Genomic DNA, 8,602 nt, shown 5'->3' with positions numbered 1-8,602 from the left:
GAGGCCAGCAGTGCTGGTCACGACGGCGGCGACGCCCGAGGGCGCCGTACCCTTCTTGGAGGCGCCGTCCAGATTGCCTCCTTCCCCTCTTCCTTACACCCAGCTCGTATGCCGGGCGAAAGCCCAAATCCATGCCGGATTGAGCGACAGCGGCGCTCCGGGCGTCGTCACCTTCTTGGGGGTGTCGTTCTTGGTGAGCTTGGGGTGGATGTGATGCTTTGGTTGCTTGGCGGCGGATTGGTCTTCAGAAGCCCTGCCGGTCTCGGCGGAGCGGTGCTTCATCCTACTCATGGATGGCGGCGTATCTCGGCGGCGTGGCGCAGTGGAGATTCGGCGTCCGATGTGTGGCGATGGACTCGCGCAGGAGGACGAAGCTGTCTGGTGTCATGGTGACGTCGATAGCTGAGTGGCCAGACAAGGTAGAAGCCTCAATTTGATCTGAAGACGGACCTGTGGAAGATGGCGGCGACGACACACGAGTGCGTCTGACCGGATTATGCCCCAGACCCGGTATGTGGCTCGGCTGGGGCTTCCGAATGTGTTTCGGTTCCGGCTTTTGATGTTAGGCTTAGGTGAGTGGTCTGGGTAGTGGCCCAACTAGCACCCCTTCATCATTTTGGATAGGAGTAGCGGCATATGTTGCCAAGATGGTGGATTCAGGCACATTGTTGTAATACTTTGTAAGATCCTTGAGAATAATCAATAAAGTGGCCGTATGCATCTCCCAGATGCAGAGGCCGGGGGTCATCCTCCTTTTCTAAAAAAAAAAAAAACTAGAACGCAGGATGGGGAAGGCTATATGCAGGGCGGAGATAGGGAGACCAACAGCGGGCCTGCCTCGCGCCCCCCTAACTTCATTGATTTAAGGCTAAGTAGGCATGTCAATGGTGATTACTTACTTTGTAGAATGTTGAATTTTGATGGGCCGGTCGTCCCCCAACAATACTTACTTGCTATATGTATTCTAATCCACAAAGGAGGGAAGTGGGGAAGAGAAACATGTGGACTTTCGGCCTGAAACTATGTGCAAGCAGGGGCCGGATGTCCGAGCGGTCGTCGAGGAGCCGAATGTCCGGTGTGGTGCCCAGATGTGCGGATCTGGACTTCTCAAAATCTGGAGGAGTTAAACCATTTTTCTGTTCATTTAGGAAGGGTTTAACCTTAACGCCTTTCAGGGGTTCCATTAGAGTTGCTCTAAGGTAATGTTACGCTGCTTAGCGATAAGGAGAAGCATCCAGTGCACATTTTTTAGATTTACAGGGACCGATTCCCCGGTTGTATTTCATCAAAACGAAACCATGTTCACATACATGCAAAACTAAGGTTTGTGTGAGCGAATAGAAAACAGAAACAAGAAAGTATTACCGCTTTAAATATTAATATTATTTCATGATCATTCATCCAAGTCAGAAACCTAACCCCCCGCAAAAATAGAAGTCAGGAACCTAATATATCAGTAGCCAATGAACACCATATGCATGATCATATAGAAGAAATTCTACTGCAATTATCCAAGAAGTTTAGTACTACCAGCACCAAAACATATACTACGAAAGAAAACAACATGCGAGATATCAGAAGAACATCCTTAGGAGGCTAGGATAAATGGACATGGCTTGAGCACACCACCTTGCTCTTGCATCTCGATGGATGGAACAGGGAAAATGCTCTCTTGGAACAAATGCGAAGTAAGCCACCGTGCGTCTCCTCCCAAACATCCGGTAGAACTCGAAGTAAACCCCAAATAATCGGCGTCTTTGCTTTCCACAGTTCCTAAGAAGTTGCCATCGATGTTGCAATGCAACAGATGACCACGGATCAGATCGGTCAACAGCTCACGATCGTTGACCATCACAATCTTGGGGCAGTTAGAATTTACTTGTAAACCATCTAGCCGCTGCAGCAGCACCTCCACTGCCGACAAGTTCATCCGGAGCTTGAAGGTCCATACCTCAGACTCATAATCCTGCATCACTGAGAAATCTAGGTGGACGCCATCGACGGTGCTCCACATGGCAAGCGCACCATCCAACTCCAGCAGCCACGCCCGAGGGTTCGATGCCGCTGGAGGACGACGCATCCACCGGAACTTTTCAGCCACCGTGTCAAACACCATTATGTCGGCGGTAATCTTGGAGCACCGCCCCGTGTCCCAGTGCAGGTTGCCATGATAGAAGACCGGTGGATTATATGAGGAACCTAGCAACCCTGCCAGTAACGCCTGATCTACAGAACGTGGCATAGCTGGCCAAGATGCATCCGATATCTTTTCTCGGTAGTAATAGACGGATCTTGGGTCGTCAGATCCCAGTGCAAAGACGTTGTAATGCACCTGATCCATATCCTCCGACATCATCCAGTACAGCACCCGGAATTCTTCAGACGGGTGATGCCGGTAGAAGCCGGCTATGCTGACGGTGGAAAAGGGACATCCTGGAAGCTGCAGCAGGGAAGCGTACTGGCGATTGGCCGGGTTGCAGACGAAGTAGTCTTTCTCGCGCGTGCCAACGGAGACGACGAGGAGACCATCGCAGGCGGCCTCTAACCAGAGGCTGTCAGTGGTACGGCTGGTACGGACGACGGGCCAGAGATTGCGATCGGAGCCGGCGACGACACGAAAGGCAACGAAACAGTCGTAGTCGTCCCCGTTCTCTTCGGAGTAGTAGCACTCTGGAACAGTTGGAAACATATTGATAAGGGGGAGCACAGGCTGGCGGCGGTGGTGTGCGACGACGAACTCAGGAGCGGAGGTGGCGCTACGCCAAGACTTGCGGACGGCACGGCACCGGAGGACATCCTTGGACGGCAACCGCACGAGTATCTCTTCCACGATGATGGACTCTGGCAAGTCGTCGAGGACGGTTGCCCCCCTTCTGCCCCTGCCCGGCATCATATGACCGATGGCCTCCCGGGTGCAGTACGAACAACTGAGAAAACAACACGCCACCATTAAGCAATAACACAATGCAACAGTAGTACTCCCTTCGTTCCTAAATATTTGTCTTTTTAGAGATTTTAAATGATCACCACATACGGATGTATATAGACATATTTTAAAGTGTAAATTCATTCATTTTGTTCCGTATGTTGTCACCATTTGAAACCTTTAGAAAGACAAATATTTAGAAACGGAGGGAGTAGTACCTATTATAAACAAGATCAGAGAAATGACTACTCACCAGATCTTTTAGATTCCAGCAGATGCAGCGTGATGACTGTGCGAGGTGGAGGAGCTCGAGCGAGGGAAGAGGAGTATGTATATATCGGGTGTGTGTTTCTTGGGGAGATGAAACGGATGAGTGGAAACCTAAGAGTTTAGGTGGAGTTAAATACAGCTTTAATCTGCATGCTACGTTCAAGGAGCACAGGACATTTACCTTTTTGACTGAGAAAGGAGACCAAGGGGCTGGCTGGAGACCTACAATTGTACTGGGGAGACTGACGTGCATGTACTGGGGATCAAACCACGTCTCGTCTTCACTGGGGTCTGTGGATACAAACCTACAATTGTTGATGCAGGGGAGGAAGAAATGTACTCTCTCCGTCACAGTTTACAGGGCGTGCTGGAAAAATCTCTGGGACCAAGATGGTTAGTAATTGGTTGTACAACATACTGAAAAATAGTATCGATTGTTAACTACGACGCCTAATTAGTGGAGAAATTAATGCACAGTGTGCCCCATAGCCAATAAACAAGCAATCCTAGCGCATGCATGCAGTGGTGGAGGAAAAGGACCACGTGTATGTGTTGCGCCTCAAAACGGCCTAATTAACTGAGCATTAATTGCCCACACGTCTTAGGGGTGTTTGTTTCCAAAGACTTTTTTGTGTAGGGACTAGAAAAAGTCCCTCTTAGAGACTTTTTTACCAAACGGGTGGGATTTTTTAGGGACTAAATTAGGCATTTGAGACTAAATGAAGAAGACTCTCAAGGAGAGTCTTTTTGGGACTTTTTGGGACTTTTCCAATAATGCCCCTCCATGCATCTATTGGCCCGCCACCCCATGGTGTTGTTTGATTGTTATTTTTCTATATACTATGGGCAACATGGTCATTTAATAACCTATAGGAAGGGACTAGAGACTTTTTAGTCTCTGGAAACGAACAGGAAGGGACTTTTTAGGAACTAGAGACTTTTTAGTTGGGACTAGAAAAAGTCCTAGGACTAGAGAACCAAACACCACCTTAATCCTCTTCTATTCTGAGAATGCATGAAAACTAAAGTGTGCCTTCTAAACCGTGACAAAGGGAGTAACTTGGATTTCAGAAATGCCAGAAAATGTATACATACACGAAGATGTGGGTAGAAGATATATGATACAGACTAGCAGATACTTCTATGTGGGAACTGAAGTGTCGCTCGGATGGTTGGGTTTCTTGTGGAGGAACCAATCCACCAAGGTTCAAGTCTTAGACTTGGCATTGATGGTCGCATTTTCGTAGATTAATTTCATGTCTTCCAGCGATGTGCGCTCAGTGAGAGAAGACTTCTCCGTGTACATGAATGCATTTGTGTCGATTTTGTCAATCTCAAGATGATCTGTCAGCTCAGTCTCATAACTGGGAAAATGCTTATATGTGGCCCTTCAACTAGTGACAGATATGAACAGGAACCGCCATGCTATTTTGGAAAAGTACCAATGACCGGTAATAAAACATAACCACCACTGGAATTACCATAGCAGTGGCGGGTAGAAATAACCACCCGCCACAAGTAGACTTTCAAATTTGCCAGCGTGATGAAAGTCAGGAGTGGCGGGCCCGAGGATATACCCGCGATTGGCGCAAGCACCAGTTGCGGGTAGAATATATGCCCATCACAGATAGCTTGTGGTGACCTATGCAAAAAAAATAAATTCTACATATTCAGAGGTTAGCAGTGAAGGGCATTGGTTGACGCCCGCCACACGTATGTTAAGCCAAATAATTTCCACAGAAATCATATGTACTAAACTTAGAGTATTCTCAAATTTGAAGGGGGGCGACAAATTCCGTAGGAAATCATATTTACTAAGCCTATAATAAATCGTTTGTCCGCTACTTCAGGGAGAGTGTCTGGTTTGTACACGATGTGCATTGAGTTTTTGTCGTAACGATCTCAAAGTTTTACTACCCTATAGATGTCCATGAAGAAAACATGCAAAATTTCATCCCTTTCCGAGCTCGTTTGCATGCTTAAAGCTTTTTGCCCTTTTTAATTGCCAGAAAGTCAATTAACGTCGCAAAAATAGCAAATCAACTCAAAAAGCTGTAAATTTTGAGCAGGAGGCTTCCAATAGTGTCCATTACTCATGGAAATAGTTTGAAGCTCAAAAGATATTTAAAAAGTAAGTTGTGTGTGTAAGGCGGCGGTTTTTTCCGAAACCGTAACACTTGGTGGAAGAGTGTCGGGTCTGTACACGTTGTGCATCATCCTTATGTCGTGATGATATCAAATTTTACCACATCCTACAGGTGTCCAATGAAGACACCATGCAAAATTCCATCCATTCTCGAGATAGTTTACACGCTCAAAGCTTTTTACCCTTTTTAGTTGCCAGAAAGTCAATTAATACCGTGAAAATAGCAAATCAACTCAAAAGGCGGTAAATTTTGAAAATACAGCTTCCAAAAGCGTCTATTACTCATGGAAAAAGTTTGAAGTTCAAAAGATATTCAAAAAATAAATTGTCTGTGTAAGGCGCGCTTTTTGTTCGAAACCGTAACACTTGGTGAAAGAGTGTCCGGTCTGTACACATTGTGCATCAAGTTTTTGTCATGGCGATCTCAAATTTTACAACACCCTACAGATGTCCAATGAAGACAAGATGCAAATTTTCATCCCTTTCCGAACTCGTTTGTCCGCTTTTTGTAAATAAGAAGTGTGAAGGTACCCATATATGCCATCACTTCTAATTTGATGTGGCGTATATAGATCTGCGCCCGCCTCATGAATTTAGCTGTGGCGGGCCATAAAGTGCGCCGGTCACTGGCGTTGGCACACATACCTTATCCATTCTAATCCGCACGCTCCCGTAGCCGTCTACGTATTATCCTAAAATCTTTCACCCCGTCTCTCTCGCTCGTCGCTGTTGTCGCCATCGTCGTCGCCGCCTTCAACGTTTCCATTGTCGCGCTCGCCCTCTAGTGCCTACAATGTTGGCGTCGTCTCCCTCGCCCTCGTCTTCCCTATCGCCCTTTCCGTCCATTGCCGCCGCATCACATCCTCGCCCTCGCCATCCACCGCCGCCTCGAACGTTCCTGCTCTCACCGTTGCCTTCGCCTTCCGCTGGCTCCAATGTCCTCTGCATCCCCCTCGCCCTAAATGTCCGCTGTCATCGTCCTCAACCTCCCCGTCGTCTCCATCCGGCCCGGTAACCACATCTCCCTCTTTTATTGTAAATGTAGAGTGTAGTTGTTCTTATACTAGAAAAAGTAAGTACCAGAAATAGGTTGTACTAGTTTTTAGATAGTGTTCATAATGCAGTGTGCATTTTTTGGGCATACCATATTATGTACAATTAAAAGTTTGTAGTAGTTATTCCTGATGTAGGTGTTCATAAGGAGTGCCATCGTTTTGGGCAACGTTGATTAAGTTCTGTTTCGCCTAATTTCTGGCACTCAGTATGTTGAATTACAAGCAAAGGTCATGTCGATTTTTTCCCGTAGATTTTTACTTTTTATGTCGAATTACCGTTGCTGTACTGACTCCTATAGCCGTAGACTCCATCTCGAGGGTGGCTCAGTATACGGTGATCGTGCTCTCCCATGCGGAGAGGACTCTAGTAGCCACCGAGAGAGCTCAATCATACGCTGAGAGAGATGCAGAATCTTACCATCTTGCTACAGCAGCCGCTCGGAGTGCGCTAGCAGCCGTCAGGACTGCACGAACAGCCGCTGAAGCTGCAAAGACCGCCCTAGCCGAGATCGAGAAGATGATTGGTGACGAGGAGATCTCTTGAAAGAGTTGAGCTTTTACTTGTGAACTAGTGGTGCACTGCTTTTATGTGATCTATATGATCGATGTGTGTGAACTTATATTCATGTTGCTATGACGGTGCTGAACTTTTGTCTATCAATTACTTGTGCACTGGCTTTATGTGATCTCTAGCTATGATCGATGATTGTGACCGTATTTTAGCATTAGTTTGCTTCTTTACTAGTTGAAAATGTTTTTCTTTTGGCAAGCATAAAAAGGTGAAGTTACTGTATTTTAGCATTCAAATCAGACTTTCTTTCCTGATGCCACTACTATTTACGATAAGTATGCGTGATTATCTGACAGAGGATTCAGCAGTGGATATGACACTCTTTTTTGCGGGTAGCAGTGGATATGATACTGATGGAACGTCATTGTGCCTATCTGATGAAGAAACCGAGAAGTCTGTATTCAATTGATAATCAGTCAATCGACTTCCAGTTCCAGTGGCTAATTAAGTAGGTATTGCATAACAAATGTATGTAGCTAGTTCACGCAGTTATTTGTTAGTGTGTAAAACATAGTTTGGCTGTTCAATTCAACACTGTCTTTCTTGATTTACATTGTGACCGTGCATTTTTTTTCTTCCAGTCCGATCCTATGTCCATGAAGTTCTTTAATTCAGATGTTACCTTACTTCGAGACCAAATCCATATGTTACTGGTGCCTTGGAGTTCGTAGCACCTGAGGTCCCTTTCAAAAGAAATTCCTAACGTTTCAATGATACTGAAATATGCTCATATTTGTATTATCTCTGTCAGATTGTGATATGGCATTTCTCGGTCAGCTTAGTCTTCCAACTCCCGACGGTCTGATAGATGCAGGGTTATTAAGCTATATGTCACAACTGTTCACAGTCTGCAGTTTAACTTTAGACTTCTACATGGTATCTCTCTCTGAAAAATAGTACTTCTTCCGTTAAGAGCGGCCGTCCTGCACGCAGCTGCCGCTGGACGCAGATATCTAGCCGCCCACTACGCCGAGATGATGCGCACACAGAATAGATGAGAAAATCATAAGTGGTGCATCCATCACCGGATACAACCTATACCCGTGGACACGTGTGCTTTATGGGCTCGCATGGTGCGGTACAAACCTGACGCAAGGACCAGCACCACAAGTTACCGTGGGGTCGGGTGCCTTTTTTTGACCGTGCGGCCGCTGGCGTGCACGGCAGTGCGCAGCTCTCTCTGCGTGCGGCAAAATTTCGTGTTTTGACCCTTTTTATAAACAAATTCAGAATCTAACCTTCATTCGAAGTGATCTGACCCTTTTTCTGCCGCCATCATTCTTGGCGGTAGGGTAACACTGCCTACCGCCGCAGGCTATGGCGGTAGGACTTGATTGCGCCGTCACGGCCGTTTGACGTTGAAACTACCCTACTGTTATAGTCTTTGGCGGTAGGGTCTAGAATATATAAATTACATATGGCGCCTAGTCTATCATGTGAAGTCTGTTGACAGGTTGGCTAGAGCGTGTAGGTTTTAGGCTGCAGGTCTCGGGTTCGAGCCTCCCTATGTCCAAATTTTTTGTTCATTTTTATTTTGCCCAATAAACAATAAACAATTTGTCCAATTAATATTAGGAAATAGATCATTTACAAAATTATAGTTTTTAATTATCTGTAACTATTTTAAAAAATTC

The 8,602-nt window shown here is 46.0% G+C and overlaps 1 long non-coding RNA gene across 1 annotated transcript; it reads left to right on the top strand.

The window, feature by feature from the left end:
- Nucleotides 1–6,003: 6,003 nt before the first annotated feature.
- LOC119347123 lies at nt 6,004–7,078 on the top strand. Its single transcript, XR_005168142.1, has 2 exons — nt 6,004–6,353; nt 6,703–7,078. It is a non-coding gene; the product is annotated as an uncharacterized LOC119347123 (long non-coding RNA).
- Nucleotides 7,079–8,602: the final 1,524 nt, after the last annotated feature.

The sequence above is a fragment of the Triticum dicoccoides genome, unplaced genomic scaffold (assembly GCF_002162155.2).
Source record: "Triticum dicoccoides isolate Atlit2015 ecotype Zavitan unplaced genomic scaffold, WEW_v2.0 scaffold59314, whole genome shotgun sequence".
NCBI lineage: Eukaryota > Viridiplantae > Streptophyta > Magnoliopsida > Poales > Poaceae > Triticum > Triticum dicoccoides.
Note: the sequence above shows the minus strand (reverse complement) of the source record. Positions and strands in the feature narration are given on the sequence as shown.